The sequence below is a fragment of the Dasypus novemcinctus genome, chromosome 15 (assembly GCF_030445035.2).
Source record: "Dasypus novemcinctus isolate mDasNov1 chromosome 15, mDasNov1.1.hap2, whole genome shotgun sequence".
NCBI classification, from domain to species: domain Eukaryota; kingdom Metazoa; phylum Chordata; class Mammalia; order Cingulata; family Dasypodidae; genus Dasypus; species Dasypus novemcinctus.
Window position 1 is genome coordinate 104862804 of NC_080687.1, and position 15101 is coordinate 104877904.

Here is a 15101-nt window from a genome sequence, read left to right on the forward strand (position 1 = left end):
GAGTATAATTAACACTACTGATTTATAAATATGGTTGTGGTTGAAGCAGCAGCCTGTGGATATAAAGGTGAATTGAAAAGAAGATATAGAATAATCTAGGGACTGTATAACTTAGTGATTTTGGTAGTGGATGAAGATTGTGGTTAATAGTATAAACATAAGAATGCTCTTTTACAGATGGATAAGAATATGGTGAAACAGGAAAGCTGCAACTAATGTAACTTATGGATGAACACAATATTGCAATATTTTTGCAGCAATGGAAAAGAAGATATTATACCAATTTGAAAGGACAACAATAGGGCATATAAGGGACCTGGGGATTTTTCCTTTTGGAGTAATGAAAACATTCTAAAATTGATTGATTTTAGAATCAAAATGGATAATTACAAAATTAATAATAATAAAGTAAATATTAATTAATAATTTTAATTAATATTCCCTTTAAGTGATAAGCTATGCCAGTCTAAAAACTTAAGTTTTTAAAGTTTAAGTAACTATATCCAGTTTTTTTCTTTAAATTTTAAATTGAAAATTCATTTTTTCTCAATACTTGAATAATCATTCATTGCTTGCATTTTTCTAAATATTTGGACTTTAATATTATGCTATGAGACACGATCTTACATCTTTTTAAACTGTCCAAAGTGTTAAAAATATTTTAATATGCATACATATAAAATCTTGCTAAACTCTCAAGACTTCTTAAGTCAGTGATTCATTTTCCGATAGCAAAATACAATGCAAAATTTTCCTTTATCACTTTGCATATATTCATTAAAAGTTTTAAAATGTCACACTGTCACCTTTATTGTCCTAGTGGATTAAAAGTCATTTAAAAATGCTTAGCTTCTCTCATTAAAAATATGGGTTCTTACCATGTTTTGAGGTCTTGAGAAGATCATTTAAAATTGTGAATTAGCCAGCTGAAAGCTGCAAAGTGTCTCCATACCTTGGAGCTAAACAGCTGTTGAGACTTTTATTAATGAAATGTAGAAGTAAACTACCCCAATTTTCATTTGTCCCCTCAGTTCCATGTAACAGAACACTTTATTCTCAGTCCTTAAGCTACAAACGCTGTTCATGTTGTACCCAACAATTTCCTCAGTTTCTATTTGAACACAGTCACCCTCAGATATTTCAAGTCTGTGCATAGCAGCCAGTCGATGGCTGAGAACTGCTGGTGTTAACATGGTAAGGCTAAGCAAAATCTAAATCAACATAACACATCTCAGCATTACATGCTCATTCCCTGTGACAAAGGATACATACTTCTGAATTTTAAGATGTCCAAAAGGCCCAATCACTCTTCCTTATCTAAGGTTCAATAAATACCAATTTTCATATGTTTTCTTACAAAATATGTAAAATCAATTTATGGGTACCTTCATATTGTCTTCCTCACTGATGAACATAACTTTTAAATTTCTTAACTATTTTATGATGTCTTCATCATAAAATGGATATGTATTCTTATCTTGGACAAAATTTTAGTGAAGATTTTAAGGAGAGATAGGACATGAACATGCTATTTTAATCTTGGATAGATGTTTGGAATGTGGTTGGATATCAGTTATCTGATATCCAACAGGATTCATGTCATACTGCTGCTGTGTCATGAGCATTTAAACTTGTCCAGAAGTCCTTATTTTCCACATCTTCCCTATTTTAATGCTACAGTCACTTATTCAGGTTGTTTTGATCATTAGGTCCAATGTAAAGCTCTCCCCCACCCATGTGGCTTAAAGGAGGAAAATTAGAGATTAATTTTATGCAGCAGTCAGGACAAAGTCTCCTTGTAAATAAGTGAATTGGTAAAACATGGCTCATGAAGTCATGTCTGCTCATATAGCAGCTTTTTGTCCCTTGGTTGGGCAGAAATATTCAGGTAAGACAAAAACTAATTAGGAACTCCTTCTCAAGCATTGAACAGTTATAAAAGGATGGCCTTGTTCCAGAAGCATAGGGAACATGCACTTAATCTCCACAGGAGAGAAAGTAAACTAAACTGTAACTGTTAGAAAGGAGACTAGATGAAGTGAGGCAATTTTTGAGGATTAAATATAACATTTAGAAGAAAGAATATTATCTCTTAAGCTAAACACCTTCCTCACATTAAATGCTGCATAAAATTGATCCTATTTGTCTCAATGGCCAAAAAATATCAAAAACATGTTTCTTGATCATAATGCATACCCCTTGTATGTTGGTTATGCAAATGTTTATTTGCAATAGGTACACTTGAGGTAGATTTAATAATACCTAACCTTGAGTACTCCTCCCTATAGTATGATAGTCCTTCAATATCCTACTGATATAAATCTTGGCCATGTATCAGGGTTATTCTATAGGTGATGAAAGAAGGAATAGTGTGGATTAAAGAGCATCATTAGGCTTTGCCCTAATCTGTTACCTAAGTGACATTTAGGTTTATCATTCTCCATCATCTTGGTTTCCCCAGTAAAGGTCTGTGGCCAACACAAAATGGACAGGAATCCTGAATATGTAATTCTTCAGGGATCCTTTGTGGTTCACTCAAGTATAACATAGACCAAGCCAATTGATAAAATGCTATGCTATAATTTAAAATGGATGTAACAATTAAAACACTCATCATTAGGATTTGAGGTTTCTCTAGTCTTAACTTCCTCATCCATACTTCATGTTGTCATATATTTCCATTTTAACTTCTTATAAATATGTGTGTATATATGCAATTGTGTTAAGTTAAAAGTTTTAATGTTTCATATTTGGTCTATAATTTTTTTTGTGTGTGTGAAAACCTGTCTAAATTATTTGTGACATAAATTTTCTTGATTTGTTATATAACTCTTTGAGTATCTTTATATCCTTTGAGGAAAATAAATTCTTTACACTATTATAATAAACATATCAGTATTTTCATTGTGGTTTGAATTTTGTTTCTTGTATGAGAAATACAAGAAATATAAGTAAGATAGCCTATCTTGAAGACATTATACATTTACAGTTTTTAAAGCCCTTGTAGTTTTAACTTATATACAATGACCTTTAATTTGCATCATGTGTTTATAGTGAGAGGTAGGAGTGAATTTATTTTTATACTATATGAATATCTTTCCAAGCACCATTAACTAAAGAGTAAATGTTAAGCAAACTACCCATACTTCCTCTATCTTATTTCATGTTAGTCCTTGAGAGACATCTGTAGTTGTACTCTTTCTTCTGTAGCAACACATACAGTAGCCTTAGAAACTGGTTATCAACTGCAGAGGTGAATTAAAATGATAGATTTATGTGATTTCTTTCTTTTTAACTTTGAAATTCATACTTTCCATGCAAGGAATATTGATGAAATAACAATCAATATATATTTCCGTACACATGGCCAAATATAATTCAAGTTTAAGCACTCATGTGGTAGTTTGGAACTGTGGGAACCCCAGAAAAACATATTCTTAAAGTGAGTCCTGTGTTTGCGAACCCATTCTAAGGAGGACATTCTGACAACGTTACTTCTGTGAGGATGTAGACCACCTCAGTCAGAATGGCCTTCACCCTATTCTGGAGTCCTTCATAAGCAGAATGAAATTCAGGCAGGGAGAAAAAGCTACAGATAGAGCAGCTAGAATCTAAATACCAACAGAGCCCAGAACAGAAGGACGAGACCAGGAGATGCTGCCATGTGACAAGGGAGAAAGAAATGCTGGCAGCCAGCCCCCAACAACACAGTCCTCAGGGAAAAACCATCACATTGATGAGGGCTTGCTTTGGAATTTCCTTTAGCCTTAAAACCATAAGCTAGTAAATTCATATTATTTTTGTCAGCCCATCTCATAGTATTTGCTTGAATCTAACATAAATATCATCAACTTAGTCTCATTTTCACTATTATTCCTCTTCCTCTTTGTCTACAAAATTGCTGAAAACATCTACAAAATTATTATAATGTTGTTTTTCTGTTGAAGAAATTTTAATTTTCTTCATAAATTTTGGTATCTCTATGCCACATATCTGTATATATAAATACACATATATACACAGAACATATAATTTGTTGATATTGTTTCTTTTAACATTAATTTTTATCTTTAGTTACTAGCTATTTCATATTTGATGTTATAATTAATATGTGGATAAAATCAATTACATTTGAAATAATGTAATGTTTTCGTATCTATTTAATCAATGTCTATTTTTATAACATTTAGATATTTATTTTACTGAACAATTGCATGGAGTTTTCCAGTAAAATATTTTAACCATTTTATTTATTATATTTTTTCAACTGTATCCATGGGTAGCTGCTGTTGCCCTGGCAGATGGGCTCATCAATTCTGCTATCTAGACTGGGATCATGTTCAGGATTCCTTTCACAGAGTTTTCCATGAGCTACCAATTCTGTGATAGTCATAAAATTTTCAGATGTTCAGTTTTCTGAGTCTTTAGTCCTAGCTATAATTGTTTGCATTATTAGTATGTCCTGACTTTAGATTTATGTTATATATAAATATGTTTTCAGTGGTACTTAGGATATATTCTATGGACTCTGGTAACAAAGGCTTAACCCCTGTAGCCCACACTGGGCAATTCTCATTTTGTTTGTATGTCAGCTTCAAGTGCTCTCTTAGGTCTGATTGCAAATAATTCATCTCTTAAAAATCAAGGATATTGTTAATGTGGGAAAATGTAGGAGAGGTAGGGAGTGGGGCATATGGGAATTCCCTACATTTTTTAGGTAACATTTATGTAATCTATGTGTCTTTTAAAAATTTAAAATTTTAAAATTTTAAAAAATCTTCCTACAACCATGTTTCTCTTCTGGGTGTCCCCGTTCCTGAACTGCATCGTCTATATACTGTGCTACAGGGAGATTAACAGTGCTCTAGGCAGAATGATCAACAGATGTTTTGAGATCTGTAGCAGGATTTTTGGATTAAAAATTATTAAATAAAATTTTTGAGAAAGTTTAATTTACACATAATCTGTGTTCTTAAGTTTCAGCCTTTTCCTGTAGTAGGTACAGTTTTGCTGTTTATATATTTTGTCTCGTTGACTTAAGTGTCAGTGATCTGTAGATCTGTCGTAGTGACTCATACTCATTACTTCAAGAGTTTAATTCAAATATTCTTTCCACATCACTAAAATGTTTTGGAAAATGTTTGGGATGATTTTGAGCTATGACAACAGTGATATCTTTTGGAGAAAACTATAGATTAGTACTGTAATAAGTTGCCTACACATTTGAAAGACCTCCAGTTATAAGATGCCGCCACACTGGAAAGAATATTGAGTGTTTTGAATTAGACAATTAAATTCAAATTGCTCTCTTTGTATTCACTTTTCTATAATGTCTGCATAAAAACGTGATTACAATTTGAGACATAACTGCAGAATTAAGGACACAATAAGGATATATAAAACAAAGTATCACATCAAATGGCGAGGACCGTGCCTTTTTATTAACACCTTGATAGCTGCCTAGACCTTTGAGAGATCTCCAAGGTACTGGATACTGTCACACTCTAAGAGAATTTTGAGGGGTTGGGCTTAGAGAAACCTGTTTAAATTATTTCCTCACAATCACTTTCATACAAATGTCTTGGGCGAGGTATAAAGTGAATAGAACTGACACGCCACTGATGAATGAAGACAGGATGTGAATTTGGGTCTGAGACATGCTAAAGTTGGAGCCTGAGAAGAGTTGCTTCCCTTCTTGGAAATGTAAATCTGTGTCCTTTGACACAGAATGATGTAGAAGGTTTTGTTCTCTGCCAGAGCTCTGGATAGGATAAAGCACACCATGCTTGATTCATTCAAGATCTCTACATGATGAAGTACGAAGAATCGGTAAGGTCGACTGTGGTGTCACCATAGCTGGTACTAGATACCAGATATTTCTCATTCTCTGTGATCCACTTTTCCCAAAAATAGGATATAAACACTTATCTTCTCAAGTTGAGCAGTTTTATTTATCCAATTTTCATAAGCTGAGCCAGTATTTTAATTCATAAATTATTTACCTTTTATTATCTCAAAAATGTGTCCCAGGTTGTTTACCTTTTTATATTTGAATCTGTCCTTAAAAATATTTCTGTATCAAGCAAGTAATGCTCATTTATTTTAGCCTTCATTCTCCAAGTGGTAAAATGGCATGTCAGGTTTACATAGCTCCAGTATCTATTACTCATCTTATATGTAAGTAGCACATGGATATCATGTACTACTACTCATGGATATCATAACCACATATTATCCAAAATTCATGATATTAATAAAATTCTGATATGTGATCATATCCCTCCTATGCTTAATATACTTATATATTCAATATTTGGAAAATTGAAGACTCCATCATGAATTTTTTTTAAGTGATTCAAATCTACCTAGGAAAACAAATCATTGACACTTTTTATATTCAAGTATCACATATATGAATGCCAGAGGTTATATTTCTAGATCTTCATTTTCATTAATATGACATTTTTACAATATCTTGATTTAAATTTCAATTGCAGTTTTATGTAGACTTATTATCCATAGTAGTCTCCTCCTGATATTTGAATATTCATTGTTTTCCAATTCCTAAGGGAATTCTGTATCTTCATTCTTTTGATTTCTCTTTAAAACTTGATATTGAACTTTATGGTTTCTGATATTCTCCACTGATATTTTTGAATGTATGTTTTAAATTCATGTGGCAGTATGAGGAAAGCTACACACACACGTGTATATATTCATGTACAATTTCATGATATTTTCAATTGTTTCTTCAATATTTCATTTTCAATTTTTCTAACTAGTTTATGTATGTTTTATATTCTTATTGAATTTTTCATAAAATTGTATTCTCAAGTCATATATTCATTATGGCCATATAGTTTTTTATAATACATATTTAAAATTTCATCTGCTGCTATTTGCTGTACAATTGCTTCTTTTCACACTCTCACAAATTTTTTATTTTTATTTTCTTACCTCCCTATATCACTTAATAAAGATTAGTGTTTATTAGTCTCATTTCTTATTAAATGACACTTCCACATTAAAATTAGGGGAAATTCTTTTTTAAAACAAATCAGTTTTATTGACACATCTTCATATAGCATAAATCCACCCAAAGTGTGGTGTACGGTATAATCACATAGTTGTGCATTTATCACTTCAATAATTTTAGGACATTTTCATTATTCCAATAATAATAAATAAAAATACAAAAAAATCATTTCTCAATCTCTCTATACTTCCTCTACTATACACAACTGCTATTCTGTTCCCATCTCTCTAGTTTATTTGTATTTACATTTTGAAAAACAGTCTTATATGTGCAATATCACCCATATGTGTATTTTACATGAGCTTTCATTATATTACATCCTCATGTTTTTTAGCTTTCCTTCTAGTAATATACATGACCTTGGACTTACCTTTTCAATCTCTGTCACACTCATATAATAGCTCTGCTAGTTACACAGACTATTATGTTCTTTCACCATTTATATTCATTTCCAAAGATTTATATATAACCTTTTTAGTAATTCTGCACAAATTAAATCTCAGCTTTCCCTTCTCTATCCTCGTTCTATTTTCTGGGGCCCTATATGCTAATCATTAATTCCATGAGTTTACACAATATATTTAGTTAGCAAAATCATAGAGTATTTGCCCTTTTGTGCCTGACTTGCTTCACTAAACCTAATATCCTCCACATTAATCCATGTTGTCGTATGCCTCACAACATCATTTCTTCTTAACACTGCATAATATTCCATCGTGTATATACACCACAATTTATTTATACCTTCATCAGTTGACAGGCACCTGTGTTGTTTCCTACTTTTCCCAATCCTGAATAATGTTGCTACGAACATTGGTATACAGATGTCTGTTTGTGTCACTGCTCTCAGTTTTTCTGGATATATATTTTTCAATGGTATTGCCCAGTCACATGGCAAGTCTATATTCAAATTCCTTCAGAACTGCCAAACAATCCTCCACAGTGAATGCACAATTTACATTCCAACAAACAGGGAACAAGCATTCCTATCTCCCCACATCCTCTCCAACATTTACAGCTGATTTTTAATAGTGGCCAGTATAATTGGTATGAAATGATAAGAGAAATTATTTTTTATTTTCACATTTTCTCATAGTGAAACTTTTGCAATTCTAATCTCTGCTCAAATTTGCCATCAGGAATGAGTTTAATTGTAACAGAAATATGTTATCCCCCTTGGAAAAGATCCCATATTATTTCTCCTTTACCCTCTATCATGGATTACTATATTTACTATTTTATTTTTCAACAATGTACAAGTTTGTTTTTTTTAAGTGAGGGATGCTATATCCCTACATCAGTACTTTGATGAAAGCCCTCCCTCCAGTGGTTATCCATGTTGAAACAGGTGGACACCTCACAGCAAACTAGTAAAGTAACATCCATAATGAAGTTCCTTTTTCTTAGGGCTTTGAGATTTATAAAAGTCACGTGGCTGAAACCTTTCAGGTTCCATGGCATTGTGTATCACTCTAAAGCAAGCAGCTCTCATTTGCATCCATTATAACTTTTTGGTTTTGTCTTACAGATTGATCAATACTTGTAAGATTTATCATATCCGGAAGGGCCAAAGGCTGTCATGCTCTCCTTGCATTGTGTGGATAAAGAGGTACATATTGTTTGCACAGTTATGAACAGTTGGTAACTGAAGGTACAGTGCTTGAACAATTTGTTGCCAGGTTCACCAGTGTAGAATCTAAGACTATGAATGCGAACAGGTTGCTCTTCTTCTTGAGATTTCAGGTGCATCCCAAAGATGTCAATCTTCCAGAGGTAAATCCCATAACACTGCTGGTCTTCTGTTTCCACAACTTTGTCCTCAAGGGTTCAAATGGGTTTCTTCGAATTCACCTAGACACATGCTTTGAGTTTCCATTTTAGCCATTAGTACCTGGATTTGATGGTCTTATCTTATATGGTGACCCTCTAACTGTTGAGTGGCTTCTTTGAAATTTTGGATGTCTGGGTGACAATCAGACAAAACACAGGACAGAGAGGCAGAATCATACAGGAGCATACCACATTGAGATATGGAAGTTAAGGTCAACATTCTTATGTGTGACTCAGTATTCTCCTGTAGTTGGCATGCCAAATATCCCTCTGTATCTTTTCATGGCAGCCAAAAGTACTGAATATGCATGGGAATGGGGCTGTAGGACAATCTGCATCATAATGATTGGCATCTATTCTCTGATGAGTGTGCTATTGCAAGTTTCAAAGATGACATTTGCCAGGGGTCAGTTCTCATCCATGGACACAAATGGCATTGGCACAGCACAGTTCACACAAGACATCTGTCCCTTTAGACATACCTTGAATATGTGAACATTAAGTTGGCATTTTTGAAGGGATGTTGACACTGGGGAAACTCCATGAGAGCAAATTCACAATATGCTTCATGTTCCTCTAGATGACTCAGTTCCAACTTGTGCAAACAGGCTTCAATTGGACACTTAATCAGATAAAGAATCTCTTGTTTTGCAAAATTGTTAGGAAATGGTTGATTTTTCAGTAGTAATTCATTGGACATTTGAGACCTGCATCCCCTATTGATTTGATGATGCACACTTTGCAGAACCTATGGCCGAATGTTGTTTGCACTACTTCCCATAATGCCATCAAACAAATGGGCAGACATCCTTTCCAGTGCTGGGTCAAACTCTACATCATATAACTGTGCTGGTAGTTCCACTTATGCTGGCTTCATCACTACAGGAGCTGGTGATAGCAACACGACCATCATTTTCTGGCTGGCTGTATCAACAGCTGTCTTCAGGGTTTAGCAGGCTCACAGTAACTTGACCAGTAATTATCCAATTACATCTGCTGGACTGATAAGCCAGGAATGCAGAGTTCACCAGGTCCATGGGATTCTACTGGGCCAAGGTTTCAAGAAAGGATGGACACTGCATTCACAGTCCAGGCAGCCTGATAGCCAATCTCCCAGCCTGAAGGCTGCTGTGATTGTATCTGCAGGCTGCCTGGTTTCCAAGCTATGGATGCCCCAGCTTTCAACTTCTCTGCTCACTGGCACTTCTAAATTTAATTCTTTATTTCTTCCCAAATGCTTGTAGCAGGTAGAATAGTGTCCTTCAAAAATTTAAATTCATTTACAACCTCAGAATTTGATTTTATTTGGAAATAGTGTCTTTGCAGATGTAATTAGTTAAATTAAGATGAAGTAATGCTGGATTTGGGTGGACACTAAATCCAAAAATGAGTTTTCTTATAAGAAGAGGAAAGGACACACAGACACATGGAGGAGAAGGTCTGTGAAGCCAGAGGCAGAGACTGAGGTGATGTGTCTATAAGCCAAATAATGCCAAGTTTTCCTGGGAAACATGAGAAGCCAGAAGAAGAAAGGAAGGATTCTTCCTTAGAGGCTTAAAAGGTAGATGGCTCTTCATTTACTTTGATTTCTAACTTATGGCCTTTAGAAATGTGAGAGGTTATATTTCTTTTGTTTTAATACATGCAATTTGTTGTATCTCTCAACTTTTATTAGTTGGCATCTACAGAAACTAAGCACTTTCCCTGCTCCCCACTTATTTATTTATTCATTCTTTGACCCCAAAGAAGTTTTTTAAAAATCAAAGAGGATATTAGGAGAAACTCTGTACCAAAAAATTTGACAACCTGCATGAAATGGACAAATTCTTAGAAATACACAAACAACCTACACTGATACTACAAGAAATACAAGAAATTAACAAGCCAATCACATTTAAAGAGATTGAATCTGTCATCAAAAATCTCCCAGCAAAGAAAAGTTCAGGACCAGGTGGCTTCACAGGTGAATTCTACCAAGCATTTTAAAAGGAATTAGCACCAATGCTGTTTAAAGTCTTCCAAAAAATTGAAGAGGAAGGAAAATTATCCAACACCTTTTATGAAGCTACCATCACCCTAATACCAAAACCAGATAAAGATACTACAAGAAAAGAAAATTATAGACCAATCTCTCTAATGAACATAGATGCAAAAATTCTTGACAAAATACTTGCAAATTGAATCCAACAGCATATCAAAAGTTTTATACATCATGACCAAGTGGAATTTATTCCTGGTATGCAAGGATGATTCAATCTAAGAAAATCAATCAACATAATATACCACATGAGCAAACTGAAGGATAAATTGAAGGATAATCTCAGCAATGCAAATAAGGAATTTGGCAAAATCTAACATCCTATTTTTAAAAAGTTAATTTATTGAAATATATCACCACACACAAACATGTAAACAATAAGTGTATAGTAATAGTTGTCACAACTTACAAAACAAACATATGTAACATCATACAGGACTCTCATAACTCACCCTACCACCTAAACCTTACATTGTTGTTAAACCTTTTAAACTACTGATTAAAGAGCATTGTCAAAATATTACTACAAACCGAAGTATTTTCCCCCAACCCTCCCTATTATTGTTATCTTTATATCATTTATATATGAACATACATAAACAATTAATATATAGTAAAAGTTGTGAACTTACAAAGCAAGCATGCATCACATCATACATCAATGCTCCAACAACTTGCACTGCCATGAGACATTTGTTGCAGATTATGAAAGAATATTGTCAAAAGCTTACTACTAATTATAGTCCTTATCTTATGTTTGGTGTGTTTTCCCCCCAACACCCTCTATTATTATTTTTTAAATATATTTTTTATGACAGAAGTTGTAAACTTATAAAACAATCATGCACATGTGCAGAATTCCCAAACAACACCTCCCCATCAACACACCACACTGTGGTCAAACTTGTGTTACAGATAAGATAATATCATCTGATTGTTACCATGCCATAGTATATATTTGGCTCACATTTTCCATATTGCCTCATTATCAACACAGTACATCTTTGGCATAAAAGCAAGAATATTATATTATTATTGCTAAACACAGTCCATAGGTAACTCCAGTTGTACTTTTCCCATGCATCCCTAACACCCTGCAGTAGTGATGTACATTTGCCCTAGCTCACAAAGGAGACTCTTGCATCTGCACAATTCTCATCCACCTCTTGGTTTACCATTCTATTCAGTTCCTAGATTACTCTCTAGCATTCTGTCATTTGGAATTTACATACCTAGACTACCATTTTCAGCTACATTCCCATTTATAAACTAGCTATTACTCACTGTTTGTTACCATCCATTCTATACATTTCCACACTTTTACAGCAAAGCTAATTAAAACTTCTACATACATTAAACATCAGTAGTCCACTCAGTCCTCCTCTTATCTCCTTTAAGATTCCATCACCTACCATCAGGTCTTGAAGATATTTTCCTATAATTTCATCTAGAAGTTTTATGGCTCTTGCTTTATTTTTAGGTTTTTGATCCATTTTGAGTTAATTTTTTGATAAGGTGTGAGATAGAGGTCCTCTTTCTTTCTCTCAGCTACGGATATCCAGTTCCTTCAGCATCATTTTGCTGAATGGACTGCTCTGCCTGAGCTGTGTGGTTTGACAGGCTAGTCAAAATTACTTGAACATACGTATGAGGGTCTTTTTCTGAAACATCCATTTGGTTTCATTGGTCTATGTGTCTGTCTTTATGCCAGTTCCATGCTGTTTTTACTATTATGGCTTTGTAATATGATTTAAAGTCTGGAGAAGAGAGTTTGCTTTTCCTTTCTATGATATTTCTGGCTATTCAGTACACTTTGCCCTACCAAATAAATTTGATAATCGTGTTTTCAATTTTTTTTTAAATGCTGTTGGAATTTTTTATCAGGGTTCCATTGAATACATATATCGAGTAGAATTGACATCTTAATGATATTTAGTCTTCCAATCCATGAGCATGGAATGCTCTTCCAGTTATTTAGGCCTTTTTAAAAATTTCTTTTAACATTGGGTTGCAGTTTTCTGAATACAAGTGCTTTACATTGTTGGTTAAGTTTATTGCTATTTGATTTTTATGTGTCATATTTTATTTTCACCACTCTTTTGACACTTTTGGTTACTTTTATTGATATAATCTTCATTTCTAGACTCTCTTCCAGGCCTCTCTTCCCTGTCTTGTCTTTTTAGGTTCTAGCACACCCTTTAGTATTTCCTGAAAATCCAGTCTCTGGCCTAGAAATTCTCTCAGTTTCTGTTTATCTGTGAATATTCTAGTCTTGTCCTCATTTTTTAAAGATAGTCTTGCTGGATATAAGATTCTTGGTTGGAAGATTTTCTCCTGTACTATCTTAAAGATATCATACCACTATCTTCTTGCCTCCATGTTTTCTGTTGAGAAATCAATACCTAATCTTATTGGGTATCCTTCATATATTATACATTGCTTTTCTCCTGCTATTCTCAGAATTCTCTCCTTGTCTTTGGCATTTGACATTCTGATTAGTATCTGTCTTGGACTTGGTCTATTCAGACTTTTTCAGATGGGAGTACACTGTGCTTCTTGGACATGGATATCTATGTCCATCAATTGGGTTGGGAAATTTTCTACCATTATTTCTTCAAATATTCCTTTTATGTCTTTTCCTTTCTCTTCTCCTTCTGGGACACCCATAACATATACGCAACACCCAAGACATGTATGTTTGCATGTCTCTTGCTGTCGTTTAGTTCCCTGAGACGTTGTTCATTTTTTTTCATTTTTTTCTTCATCTCTTCTTTTGTATGTTCATTTTCAGAGGCCATTTCTTCAAGTTCACAGATCCTTTCTTTTGTCTTCTCAAATCTACTATTATATGATTCCACTGTTTTTTTTAAATTTCATTTATTGTGCTTTTCATTCCCATAAGATCTGCTATTTTTCTATGCTTCTTTGTGTTCATCCAGTCTCTTCTTAATATCCTTAATCTCTTTAGCCATCTCATTTAATTTATTAAGGAGATTTGTTTGAACATCTATGATTAGTTGTCTCAACTCCTTTATGTCATCTGGAGGCTTATCTTGTTTCTTTAACTGGGCCAAATCTTCCTGTTTCTTGGTGTGAATTGTAATTTTTGTTGGTGTCTTGGCATCTAGCTTACTAGAGTATTGATTCTGGGTGCAGTTTTTCTCTTTAGTTTAGGGCTTCCTGCCCTTTCTCTCTTGCTGGTTGTGCAGTAGGAGCTAAGGATGTAATTGGTGCTATAAACTGTGGAGGCTCAAGCTGCTCTTATTGTCCCAGGGACTCATGAATCTTCTCCCAACTTTCTCCTTTGCCAGAGGTAGGGACAGAGTCACAGCTGTGTGGAATAATCCAAGTCATGCTGGTCTAGAATGTAGTTGCCCAGAAAGACTGGTGAAGCTTCATGCCCTTCCCTCCCCTGTCTGAGGCAGTGGACAGCAATCTATGCAGTGTCATTCCAAGATGACCACAGTTGCCCTGATAGACTTCCAGTTATTCAGTTTGTGCCAGCCAATGGTACCCACAGTTACCTGGATAGGCTGATGCAAGGCTTGCCAGCCTCATCCCTGACAGAGGTGGGGCTGAATCCTAAGCTAGGGTTTCAGGCTGATCTGGGTATAAGAAATTGGTTCCTACTGTCACTGTGATTTTTAGTCAGCCTGGCTTCCCCTCAGGCTGGAGTCAAAATGGCAACCACTGGTTTCTTTCTGACTTGGAGAGATTCATTCTCCACTGTTCCAAGGGTTATATCTTAGCCAACTGAGTCTACCAATCAGTATCCAAAATTGGCAGCCAACCATCTCCTTCTCCCCTGTTTTTGGGAAATGGAGCTCCAATTCCAGCCACAAAAGAGCTCCTGGGGCAGCTTGCACCAGGAGAGTAGGGCACTCACCTGCTTCTGTGGCTTGGCTGGCAATTTCCTGGGAGGCTGGCTCAGGTCCTTGCACCTTCCTGCTGGAGGTGGCACTGGGGCCTAGGCTAGAGCTGCAATCTGATATGGATGAAAAGAAGTTGGTCCCCACCAGCACTGGGATTTTCAGTCTGCTCTGCTTCCCTTCATGCTAGGTGTGGAGTTAACCACACCTTTCTGGACTCTTTCTGACTTGGACAGGCTCAAACTTTAGCTGTTCTGAGGACTATACTTTAGCCCACTGAATTTATTCATCAGTAACTGAAGTTGGTGCCCAACTGTCTCTTCCTCCC

The 15101-nt window shown here is 34.9% G+C and overlaps 1 pseudogene; it reads right to left on the reverse strand.

Moving 5' to 3' along the window:
• Positions 1–8320: 8320 nt before the first annotated feature.
• LOC101444082 (TNF receptor-associated factor 6 pseudogene) lies at positions 8321–9903 on the reverse strand (annotated as a pseudogene).
• Positions 9904–15101: the final 5198 nt, after the last annotated feature.